This window comes from Xenopus laevis, chromosome 1S (assembly GCF_017654675.1).
Source record: "Xenopus laevis strain J_2021 chromosome 1S, Xenopus_laevis_v10.1, whole genome shotgun sequence".
NCBI classification, from domain to species: Eukaryota; Metazoa; Chordata; class Amphibia; order Anura; family Pipidae; genus Xenopus; species Xenopus laevis.
In genome coordinates, this window is record NC_054372.1 from 186,287,552 (window position 1) to 186,301,349 (window position 13,798).

At 39.9% G+C, this 13,798-nt stretch overlaps 1 pseudogene; it reads right to left on the reverse strand.

The window, feature by feature from the left end:
* The window catches only part of LOC108705406, a 171,991-nt pseudogene extending 159,974 nt beyond the window's left edge, over nucleotides 1-12,017 (reverse strand).
* Between the last annotated feature and the right edge of the window lie 1,781 nt (nucleotides 12,018-13,798).

Sequence of the window (13,798 nt, forward strand, 5' to 3'; positions counted from 1 at the left end):
TGCACTCGAAATTGCACTATTCATTCTGTGTCAATGTGAGTGAATGTGCCTTTCTGTCTGATGCACTTTTTTTGGTAACCACAACACATGGGGCCATAAGTTAACTAGAGGAGTGTTCCATGGATAAGTTATGGGCTTAGAGAGGCCAGGTTTTATTGCTAATTACAACTGTTTCAATATGAGGCCTTGGGAGAATAATAAATGCTGCCTAAATAAGCAGTGTACAGAATGGTGTAGTATTGCGGAATGAAAAAAAACAAAAAAACAGAATAGTCATAGTGATGACAGAACCTGTAACTTTTCCATCCAACTAACTAGCCATTCTCCATCTATGAAACTAGACCATCAAACATAGACTTTGTCCATTTAGCTTTCTAACATTCCAATGCAACAAGACAGAAAATATGAAAGAACTGGTTAATGCCAGAGACTACTGTATTTACAATAACTGCTAAAAATGTCCCATTTACAGACTATTGAGGTCATTTCGGTGAGCCAATTAAAGCAGCAGTAAATATCCTAAACGAATAAAAGGGCTCCCATGTATGTTACCAAGCTGATATATAGGACAACAGGGTATCCGGCACACATCAGAAGGAAGAGACGGCCACAGTCATGAACAAAACGAACAGGAATCTGACTTCCACACTTCAGCCAATAACAGAAATAGTCGTGACGGGGATAGGAGGTGTTTTATATTTGGCCAATGTTCTAGAATCGTATTTTCCCCTCTCCATCACTTGCAGTCCAAGCCGCATAGAGTTGCACTTCAGACAAATCCATCAGAGATGGCACAATTATAACTTGTTCCCTGTTTGGGAAATTCCTTTTCACGTCTAACAAGAAATGTCATTTTCATACTTAAATAACAGGTTAAGATATTAAACCTTGTTCTCTGAAGGCAGAGAGAAATAGTGATGGCTGGCTTTAACAAGCGCCCAGCACTACAACATTTTGCCCAGAAGGAAATACATTATCAAATTCCAGGGAATTGCCCTCAAAAAGCGAATAAAGTGTGAAAAAAGACACAAGACTATGATTCCCAACAGGTGATACAAGGGAGAGCAAACAATGGCTACAAGTAGAAAAACAACCTCCTGCAGGACAATTACATAAAGGGTTCTATGCAGCTATGTGCTCCATTCTGGTTTTCCCTAGGATTTCTATTCAGTATCACCTAACTGCTCTCATTTTCTGGGAGTATTAGAGAGGCTTTATAGTAAAGCTACATTGATTTCCTCTCGCTCAGAATAGGAGAATAAGTGCAAAAATAACACCCCAAACTAGTTTTGTTGTTAGCTGAGGAAACAAGACTGCGGGTGGATGTCTGCATAGAGTTATAGCTTTATCCATTGTTACAGATACAATATCCTTTATTTTAGGATGAATAGATGGTTACCGTACAAGTGGTAATACGCTATGGCCTTTCTGTTCAATCAGGCCAACAACTGGAAAATAAAGACGATTGCCAAGGGGCATGATCACTCTTTATAAGTACATTAGAGAGCATTAGAGACAAGATACCAGAAGATCTTTTTTTTCCATAAAATGGATCATTGCACCAGAGGCCACCCCCTTTAGATTAGAGGAACAGAACCTTCATCTGAAGCAGAGTAAGTGATTTTTCATAGTGAGGTTGTGGAATGCACTGCCGGATGATGTTGTGATACAGAGTCACAAATGTGGAGCGCTCACCTCCCAAAATAAAACAGTTTGTTGTGTCAGGTTCTGTACCGGAAGACCCAATCCTGTCACAGGGTCACATCAATGCATTGAAGAAGTTACCAGCAGCACACTGTTACATTTGCAATAGTGCTCAGTGAAGAATTTATTTAGCCCATAGCATACAAAAAGGCAATGTTTCAGGCCTACCAGGCCCTTTCTCAAGATGATGTTGTGATGGCCGATTCTGTTAATGCCTTTAAGAGTGGCTTGGATAATTTCTTGAACAAGCATAATATCTAAGGCTATTGTGACACTAAAATGTACAATTAGTATAGATATTGGTATATACAGTTTATGTGAGTGTATGGAGGGGGTGGTGTAAATGTATGAGAGTGGGTTTCATTTGGAGGGGATGAACTTGATGGACCCAACCTAACTATGGAGATGAGACTTTAATGTCTGGCTGACAGTGAACCAGCAGAGGGAATTTTCAAACCTGCACAACTACCAAAGAGGTGGAAACTCATGGTATAAAGATATTGGTTGGGACACACCAGTGGCGAAAATATAGGGGAAACAGACCCTACAGTTGCGGGGATCCCGGACCACAGGGTCTACTTCCTCTATATTTGTAAAAACTACAGTAACTAGCCTTCTGTCCCACTCCCCAGCCTACCTACACTTACCTACCTAAGAGCGAGCTTCCCGAACTGGTGGGGAAAGCAGGGCGGGTGGCTATGTATTGCGGAGCATGCAGATGGGTCTGTATATACACACAACTAACATGCTACTAGTGTGGACCAACCCATTGATTGATCGTAAATTAAGCTGGCCACAGACGCAAAGATCCGATCGTACGAATCCTCGATTCGTACAATTTTCGGACCATGTGTGGAGAGACCCGACATTTTTCGTTCCACGGAGAGCGGTTGATCGGACAGGTTAAAAGATTTCTGTCGGCTGCTGATAATATCTCTGCATGTATTGCCGATCAGATGATTTTCAGTGGGAGACCGTCACCAGCTTTTGTCAGACATAACTTTCGTACGATTGATGTCAGGGGCAGAACATCGGCTGATCTGTTCTTTACGACTTTATTTGATCTGAATGGTTAGTGGCAGGTTGGGAGATGGGGAAGTCCGATCGAACGATCAGATCTTTGCATCTATGGCCAGCTTCATGTTTGCTGCTCTCTTTCTCTCTATGATGACATTACTAGTGATGCACTGAATCCACTATTTTGGATTCAGCCAAACTCCGAAACCCTTCGCGAAAGTTTTGGCCGAATACCGAACCCAAATCCTAATTTGCATATGCAAATTAGGAGTGGGAAGGGGAAAACATTTTTTACTTATTTGTTTTGTGACAAAAAGTCACACGACTTCCCTCCCTGCCCCTAATTTGCATATGGAAATTAGGATTCAGATTCGGTTCGGCCAAGCAGAAGGATTCGCCCGAATCCGAATCCTGCTGAAAAGGGCCAAATCCTGGCCGAATCCCGAACCGAATCCTGGATTCAGTGCATCCCTAGACATTACAGCTCCAATGCCTGATCTTCTCCAACCCTAATTTTGCAGAGAGAAATAGTGATGGTTTGCTTTAACAAGCCCCAGAATTCCAACATTTTTCCCAGAAGGAAATACATTATTAAATTCCAAGGAATTGCCCTCAAAAAGGGAATAAAGTGTGAAAAAAGACACACGACCATGATTCCCAACAGGTGATACAAGGGAGAGCAAACAATGGCTAAATACAAATGGAAGTGGATTTTTATTTTCATCTCAGCCATATACAGTAATACAGTAAATAATTTGACCATTAAAACAAAAATGTACTGTATAAAATGTGAGGGAAGTGGAAAGTCCTATAGAAATTGTGGGAGAGAAATATTTCACCAACTATGTATGGGAAGTTCATAAGTTTGCGACTTACACACAGGCAGTTGCCTTTACCCATATACATAGGTGGTCTGTGTTCTTCATGTTTCAGCAGCCAGACAATGTGAACTGAACAAATATTCACAGTATGAAATAAACTACTCAACGATCTTCAGGGTGTCGATCTGATTGAGTTCAACCATCTGCTGACATTCCTGAGGTTGTAACTTATTGCTTTCTCAAGACAACTTGATGAGTTTTAGAGATCCCACTTGCAATGCTTAGAGAAAGAGGCAGAACAGGGCATAAGAGGCAATTCCACAGGAATAAAAAATATATATATATGCAGAAACATTTACTAGGCTCTAAATTGCATGTGGCCATATACCCCACCATAGCTCAATGATAAACAGAAAGGTAATGAATATAAGTATTATGCTCTGTATGTTTGATGAAGGCATCCTTCCATCGCACAAAAGGCAGAATATGTTGGTGCAGCTATGGGACCGGTTTTCCAGAATACTCGGGACCTGGGGCTTTCTGGATAATTGACCTTTCTGTAATTTAGATCTTCATACCTTAAGTTGACTAGAAAATCATGTAAAAATGAAATAAACCCAATAGACTGGTTTTGCTTCCAATAAAGGATTAATTATATCTTAGTTTATATCAAGTACAAGGTACAGTTTTATTATTACAGAGAAAAAGGAAGCTTTTTTTTAAAAATTGAATTATTTTGATAAAATGGAGTCTATGGGAGATGGCTTTTCTCTAATTTACAGCTTTCTGGATTGGGCACAACCAGGTATAAAATCATGGAAGAACTTGTTGTTCACCTTTTAATTAACTTTTAGTATGTTATAATGGCCATTTCTAAGTAACTTTTCAATTGGCCTTCATTATTTATTTCTTATACTTTTTGAATTATTTGCCTTTTTCTTCTGACTCTTTCCAGCTTTCAAATGGGCGTCGCTGACCCCCTTCTCAAAATGCTCTGTAAGGCTACGAATGTATTCTATTAAGGCCTCTCCTTTTCATATTCCAGTCTCTTATTCAAATCAGTGCATGGTTGCTAGGGTAATTTAGACCCTGGTAACCAGATTGCTTAAAATGCAAATTGAAGAGCTGTGGAATAAAAAGCTAAATAACTAAAAAACCTTAAATAATAAAAAGTGAAAACCAATTTGCAAATTGTCTCAGAATATCAGGCTCTACTCCATACTATAAGTTATCTCAAAGGTGAACAACTACTTTAAGTCACAGGCTGCAGCTCATCGGGTGAATTCACAGTGACACCTACTGACCACTGAGTGGTACATAACCTGCTCAAGTAAAGTCATAAATTATTCCTTGGTCCCAGAGCTGCTTAATATTTAAACAATGTCAGAACCCTTCAAGGAATGGTAGAATGTTAACAACTATGTTTTGTAGATTGGTATAGATCTATGTATATTTGTATTTCTATACTGCTATTAGTACTACTGAAAAAGTACATTTAGAACTGAAGAGGAATAATACAATAATAGAACATTCATAACCATACATACAATTGCACATCAAGATTAAGGGGCACATTTACAAAGAGTCGAATATCGAGGGTTAATTAACCCTCGATATTCGACCCTCGAAGTAAAATCCTTCGACTTCGAGATTTACCGCAAATACTTTGATCGAACGAAAAATCGAACGATTAAATCCTTCGAATCGAACGATCCGAAGGATTTTAATCCATCGATCGAACGATTTTCCTTTGATCAAAAAAAGCTTAGAACCCTTATGTTAGCCCATAGGCTGACATTGATGCCCGGTAGGTTTAAAGTGGCAAAGTAGGTAGTCAAAGTTTTTTTTTTTTAAAGAGACAGTACTTCGACTATGGAATGGCCGAATAGCCGAATGATTTTTATTTCGAATCGTTCGAATTGAAGTTGAAGTCGTACTCGAAGGTCGAAGTACCCAAAAAAAACTTCGAAATTCTACGGTTTTTAACTTCAAATCCTTCAGCTTAGTAAATGTGCCCCTAAGTGACAAGTGAAAACTTGAACTTATCTAGTTTCAGATGAAAACCCTCAAATCAACCAAAAAACTTGAGCTTTGCCTAGGACAACTACCAATGACTTCTACATGACCTCGCCTGCTTTTAGATGTCAAATTTTTACATTCGAATTTACAAGTTTTGGGTTTTTTTTTCGCTTAATAAATACAAGACATTCGAGTTTTCGAAAATATAACTCGAATGCGAGAGTTTGGGTGATCATGGAAAAAATGTATTCGATTTTTGATAAATCTGCCAGTAGGCTGGTTCTGCTTCCAATAAGGATTAATTATATCTTAGTTTCGAACAAGTACAAGGTAATGCTTTATTATTAAAGAGAAAGATGTAGTAATTTTTTTAAAATTTAGATTAGTTGGATAAATTTGCGTCTATGGGAGATGGCCTTTCCGTAATTCGGCCCTTCCAAGATAATGGGTTTCCGAATAATGAATCCTATTCCTTCTTGACAAAGATCAATTAACAAAAACAATGTTAACACAGAAGCTGATGGCAGATAAGGCCAAGCAGCCCAACTACTCTATAGACTCTGTAGAAAGCAGAGTCAACACAGTAAAAAAAAAAAAAAAAAAACTATAAAGAATATTTTATCAACAGAAACCTATGGGATAAGCCACACAAGTTTGCAGTGCTGCAGTTACTTGTGAAGCAGGGCATAAGAAGTGGCATCGCAAATATCTGAGGAAGTGCCGAGCTACAGGCACGAAACGCTTTAGTTTGCACCCCGCGGCTGTAATCTGATTATGTGTGTTTAAATAAAGAAGCCACTTTTGATATAATAAATGTCTCCCCTGTATTGGATCAGCGCATAGAAGCGCGTTTATTGATGTGCAGAAGAAGTGGCATCTCTGGACTTATTTGATGTTCAGCCCTTGTAAATTTACAGTCACTTCACTGCTCCTTTGTTTATTTTGCTTTTCATTTAGAGCAGGAAATACGGTTGCCACCTTTTCTGGGGCCAGAAAACAGGCAGGGTGGATGAAGTAGGAGGTGGGACGGGATCGGTGGCATTGGGGGCAGTGCCGGGCCTACTCTGTCGGGCGCCCTAGGCAACCCGGCCAAGTACTTCACTCCCGCCGCTCGCGCATGCGCAGAAGTGTGCGAGCGGCAAGGAAGCGCGAGTGCGCCTGCGCAGAAAATGCGAGCGTGCGCATGCGCAGAAAACCATACTCTACCTAGAACTTCAGCCACAGCTTCTGAACATAGCGGTCAGAGCTAGGGGAAGGCGTCAGAAGAGGTACGTGCCTGGTGCCCCTGTGCCTTTGCGCCCTAGGCAAGTGCCTCTTCTGCCTAACCCTAGTTCCGGCCCTGATTGGGGGTGGGGCTGGTGATGTTGGGACGGGACTGGTGACTTTGCAATCAGTGGTTGGCTGATCGTCATGTCATTATTTTCAATGTCCTGTCCGGATTTCCTAAATTGGAAATCCGGACAGGAAGGTTTCTCCCAGACAACACTTCCAAATACCGAGCTGCTCCGGCTGAAACCAGGCCCAGATTTTTGGAAAGGTCACCAACGCCCGGCCTAGGGCAGCAGGATTTTAGCGGGCGGCATGAAGTCCAACCACATCCACATTGGTTCAGAAACACTGGGAATGGGTTTTTAAACCCATTGCTCTGAAAATATGCGCGAATAAAGGGGAGGGGACGACGAACGACAGCAGGCCTAGGGGCACCCACTATGTAAATCGGCCCTAGCAGGAAATGACATCAGATATGGCCTCCTCTGGGCACTGCACCTCATGGCAGGAAGTGACATCAGTTATGGTCACCTCTGACTAACCGTTGAAGTTGAGGACATGTATTACAATTTCAGTACCAGATGACTATTATTTTATTATTACGGCTTTTCCCAGTGAGCCACTGCATTCAGATAACAATATACTTCCATGCAAACTATAATTACTGAGCAAGACAACTTTTTTTTTAACCCTTCAGCAAACGTTTAGTGGCAAAAAGAAAGCAGTGCAATTGGCAACAATGTGTTTAGGCAATGAATACACGCTCCTATAGAATGTCCATGTCAACAGCAAGTGAGAAAAGGAATTCACCACCCACTTCACTCTTCATCTCCCTGACTCCGGCTAATTCCTTCCAATAGAGATAAACAATGGCTTCCAAAAGGCCGGCATGTATTGAAGCAGAGTTGTATAAACACTTTTGTGCTCATGTAAACACTGACTAGACAAGTTAACGTATGGGTAAGGCATATGCTCCCCTGACCACGGAAGCTTCATCTGCTGACCCGCAATGATCCCCACCACACGAATAGTTATGGGAGGAAAATGAGCAGAGCTTTGAGGCCCCTCTCATTCACATTCAGGCTATAAGCCCACACAAGCAAATTCCTGTTGTCCTGGTGTTTCCCACTGTTCTTGCCATTTATCATTCCCCAATACTCAATCCTCAATCCCACTGGCAATTTCTAAACACAGGAGAATGACTCCAGAAGCATCGTGAATAGATATATCCCCACTAGAGTGTAGAATTTAAGGAATTACAATTTTAGGGCTTCCCCAACCACCAAGTTGTGTTCACACCAGGGGTAATAATTCTGTTTCAAACTGTGGGGCAGATTCAGTAAGCGCCGAATTTGCGGTAGCGTCCGCTTCGCTCACTTTGCAACACTTTGCAACACCTCGCCAGGCGTAGATTCGTCAGGGCAACGCTAATTCACTAAAATCCGAAGTTGCGTCCAGTGTGTTGAACGCTGGCAAAGTTGCGCTATCGTTACTGCGGCAAGCGAAGTAGCGTTGCCTAATTTGCATACGGCGGGAAGTTAACGTTGAATGGACGTATATGTTGCAGCAAATACATTACATTACACAAGTCCAGGGAACCTAAATAAAATAAAGTTGTTATATTGTCCTACATATAAGCCCAGTGTATAGTTTATGTGCCAGAAGGTAGGAAATGTAGGGTGGAAGCCGGGTACCCCAGAAAAAATTAACGATCTTTTGCAGCCTATAACCCTGAAAAATTAAAAGTCTTTAATTTTTCAATTTTTTGGGACTATTTTTTAAGGAACTCCCATCTACTCTATTGCACTTCGCCTGGTCTGAGTTGGTGAAGGCAAGTCTGGCGCAAGAGGTAACGTTCAGTAAAATCCGCATCTTAGTGAATTTGTGTAGTTACGTCCCTTCGCCAGAGCGCAACTTCGCCAGACGTAAGGGAGCGAATTACTGCTAGCGAACTAGCGCTAGCGAAGTTACGGTTGCGTCCGCTAGTAAATCTGCAAAGTAATGAAATGATGTCACGCTGGCGAATTTTCGCTAACATTAGTCACTTCGCCCTTTATTGAATCTGCCCCAATAAGTGTGTGTTTTACTTACCCCTTGTGCAGATTCAGGGATCGGAGTTCATGGCAGCCATCTTCCAGTGCTTTAGCAATTTCCATCAATTTAGATGCATGTGCAGTTGTCGCGAATAGGGAAATTGCTCTAACTACGCATGCACCGCCACGGCGATCTTGTTGTCAGATTACCGAAGACCCGGAAGATGGCTGCCGTGAACTCCGATTCCTGAATCTGCACCAAGGGGTAAGTAAAAAGTTAGGGGCATTTGCCCGGGGTCTATGTGGGGGAGGAGGGGTAGGGTTTTTTTCCATTAGGGGTTTGTTTGTCCTTTAATCAAAAAAAATGGTATTTGTAAGTTTTAGAGCAAACAAAAAAAATTTAATTTGAAAATGATGAAATCTGCCCCTTAGAAGAGAGTCATTTTGCTGTTTTATTTTGCGCTTCTTCCAGATTGTACTTTTTTAGTTGTAGTGGAAGACAGTGATCACATTTGCAAAGACAGGTCTTTTTAATCAGCTGCTACATCTCGCTGAAAGTCAGAAGTGCAAGGGCAGAGAATAACAAGGGAACAGACACATAAAGCTTTCAGTAGAATTACACCTCAGATCTGACTCAATGGCGACTGAGCCTGACACAAATCTGGTCATAGACGACACTTACAAGTTCTCAAATTGACATGAACTTTGCACCCACATCAGTGTTTCCTTGATGAATTAATCGTGGCGTGTACGGTACTATTCTCAACCAGCAGATGTTTGAGGAGGAATTTATTCCATTAAATAAAAAAAACACATCTGCTTCCAATTCTACTACCGATTTGATTGGTTAATTTCTCAGACTGTCTGCAATCTCAAATATTAACATATTAGCTGGAGAACATTTATGTGAGTCTGCACCACATCCAAAGTCAAAACACACCGATCATTGGATCTGAAGCAGACTAGAAAGTCTTGGATTGTCACTTAACTAGAAATTAAATTATCCGATGACACTACAGTGTGAGCCAAGCCAAGTTTTCTCATGAACAAAAGCCCCGGAGTCTGGATGTTGACATAAGACGGGTCAGCTGCCTTTCTTTTTTCTCTGAGCTTTATAGTCAATAACATGTAAACCAAAAAGTGCTTCTGTCCAATAAACTAACATATGTTTAAAGATCATTTTTATTATTATTATTAGTAACACATACTTATAAAACACCAATAATTACAGGTATGGGATCCAATATCTGGAAACCCGTTATCCAGAATAATGGAATGCCCACCTCCCATAGGCAAGAGATTGCCTATGACTAAGTGCTAGGTAAGCATGAAACACGTTAGGCTCCATGATTGTTTGATATTTTAAAAATGATTGAATAAAAATATTTTTTTATCATACTAGCATGCCTGTGCGATTTTTTTGAAATTTTTGATGCCCGTCTCCCATAGACTCCATTTTTTCCAAATCATCCAGATTTTTAAATAGGATTTCCTTTTTCTCTTTAATAATTAAACAGTACCTTATACTTGATCCCAACTAAGATATAATTAGTCCACTTTGTGCGATAATAAAACTACATACTTTCAAAGACTCTCCAGATTTTCTTTTTACTATATGATACCGTGGTGGAGATGGCTACTCCATGTGTCTGTTGAAGATTCTGACTAATGAAGTCAATTGGTGGATTACTGAGGAATAATTTCCAGTTTTCACTGGAATAAAAATCTATTGGGTTTATTTAATGTTTATATGATATCTAGAAGACTTAAGGTATGAAGATCTAAACTATGGAACGATCTGTTATCTGGAAAACCCCAGGTCCCATACCTGTACAGATTACATATAAAATGATAGATAATACAAGAGGTAAAAAGCACCTGGCTCAATAGAGCTTACCGTTTTAAGGGAGAAGGTTGTATGAGACATAAGGGGGCCAATTTACTAAAGGTTGAAGTGATTAATGCTGCCGACGATTCGTCAGCGTTACCGTTTTTAGGCACTTTGCCGATTTACTAACGGGCGCAGGCGTAACTTCGCTAGTGAAAGTGACAGACTCTAACAATCATTCGCACTCTATCGCCAGGCGAATTTTCACTCTGGTGAATGGACGTTACTCCGCAAATTCACTAAGATGTGGATTTTACTGAACGTTACCTCTTTGCCAGATTTGCCTTCGCCAGCTCAGACCAGGTGAAGTGCACTGGAGTGTATAGATCTTCCTGTTACTTACATCATATTTTTAGAGGAAAAAGTTTCTAAGTCCAAAAAATGCTGGCGTCTTCCCTTTTTCAGAGCGATAACCTGCAAAAGTCCTTAAAAGTTTTTTTGGGTAACCGGGTTCCCCCATACATTTTCTAACATATATGTATAACACACTATACACTGGGCTCATGTTTAGGGCAATATAACAACTCTATTGTCTTTATTAAGGTTCCCTGGACTTGTGCATTATGCTTATGCAGACTGCTGCATAAAGGGGGGGGGGGAGAGAGGAAGAGAAGAGGGTACTTATATAGATATGATAAATCATGTCTGGTGTTCAATCCATTAGGTATCCTAGTCTCCAATTTTAGGATCCAGAATGCTTCTCTCAAATTTAGTGAACGCACCAGATCTCCCCCCAAGAGGTAACCTCACCTGTTCAATGACTTTGACTAACAGATCCTGGATTTATTTACATATTTATTGACGATTTATGTTTATCTCCCAAAAAACATAGGGACTTTCAATTCTCTGGCGGGAGGATGAACCTAAATATTTTATCATTTCCCTTCACTGCTCAGTATTCTGTTTAATCGGACACAATAGAATCTAAACAAAGGGCCATTCTTCAGCGTGATAGAATCAGTTTAGAAGCGGGTGCTACGCAGTACAGAACGGAACGCCCTGCTCCAACACTACGGTATTTTTAAAACAGAATAAAGGGATTTTTTTCAATTGTGTTTCTAAATGAGGATGGGAAAAGCTTCGGCCCGCTGTAAGGTCATTTCCGGTGGATGCTGCTTTTATGGTGGGTCAATTAGGCTGACCAAAAAAGTCTTTGGAATGAACATTTATGTAAATTTGAAATATTTAGAGAATTGTTTTCCAATATTGAAAGAAATGTAAACCCTCAATATAAATGAATGCAAAAATTCTGCAACTTACATCCATTTTTCTAAATTTCACACTGCTAATATCATGTATCTGAAATAACAGCACCACCTGCTGCTCATTTTGGCACACTGGGCATGGTCGGCAGAAAATTAAGAGAACAAGAAGAGGACGTCTTGTGATGTTGCGCAGAACATTAGGATTGTGAGTAGAGAAGAATCGTCTGAGCTGGGCAACATCACAAGACTCTCTTTGTCCCCCTAACTTGAAATGAACTGCAGATGTCAGTGATGGTTTAAATGAATTATGCTCACAGTGTAAAAGCTCCTAATATCTTGAAAGAGCAAAAGTTAGAGTCCTGTGTGGATCTATTTTCTGATATCCGTACCCAATCCATACCAGCTACCCATGACCCTCAACCCAGATCTGCAAACCATTATTTTCCCTCGCTGATCCGCTAGATGACTCGCAATAGGCCAACTGACCTGGGGGACATGCAAAAAAACTGTTTTACTTAGAAATAGGCATCTTATCAAATGAGAAGGCTCTGCCATGTATACCTAGCTCTAGTCCCCAATTAAATGTATTTATTCTGTAGGATTAGTTATTTTTTATATATAGTGAATAAAGTACCCCCTATTGTAAAGTCACTTAGGAGTTCCATGACCATATAAAAGCACAAAGCTGAAGGCTGAGCTCTTTCATACAGGTCATGAAACTTCTAAAATCCTCATATTTTCCAACAAGGGCTACTTTATTTATTATAATACACACGTTTTAGTGGGTCATGTGACAAAAATGACATCATTAAGCTCTGTTTATAGCTGATGACATCACTAAGAGCCATTTATATAGTCAATATAGTACCCCCTATTGTAAAATATAAGGATATTATTAGTCACAAAGGAATTCCATGACCATATAAAAGCATGAGGCCGAAGGCAGGTCATGGAACTCCGAGGTTACGTCTAATATCCTCATATTTTCCAACAAGGGGAAATTTATTATAATACACAATTTTTAGTGAGTCATGTGACAAAAATGACATCACTACTCACCGTTAATAACTGATGACATCACTAGTCACTGTTTATAAGGATATCATTTACAGGATATTCATGGCTTTTGTGTATTAGATTTATAGATAGATAACATTAAGGGAAACAAACTTCCTTGGCCGTGCAGGCAGTCCGTGGATAACACAGCTGGGTACCCTGACAAAGGTCCAGGCTTGATCCCACCCTCCCTTGTGGTTCTGCCAGTTTTTTTCTGAAGATTTTTTTTTGGTGAAGATTCAGTGCCGAAATTAGTTCATTTCCGGTCCAATGTGGCGTCACTTCCAATATCTATCCATCTGTCTGCCTATACGTCATCTATCTATCTTATATCAATCTGTCTATAATTTATCTGTCTAACTATTATCATCTATTTTCTATCAATCTATCTATCTCTATCCATATCTATCTATTTATCATCTATCTATCTGTCTATCAATGTATCTATCTATCAATGCATCTATCTGTTTATCTATCCAGGTGATTAAATAGGATTAAATGGGAAATATACTGAACTCTGCATACGAAATTTATATTTATTGTCTGTTTACAGCCATCATCTTATTTATAACTGTATGGAAATATATATATTTAAAATAAGTTGGATGACTACATTTTGAAAAAAAAATTGAATTTCGAGTTATTTTTGTGTACCTCGACTAGGGAATATTACTTGGGATCATCTTTTTGTATGTCTTGAAAGATTTGGCTTAACAGGTCCATTCTATCAATATAAGTGGCTTTACAGAAATACCAAATCTCAAATTTTCTTTGGAGGGGCTGTCA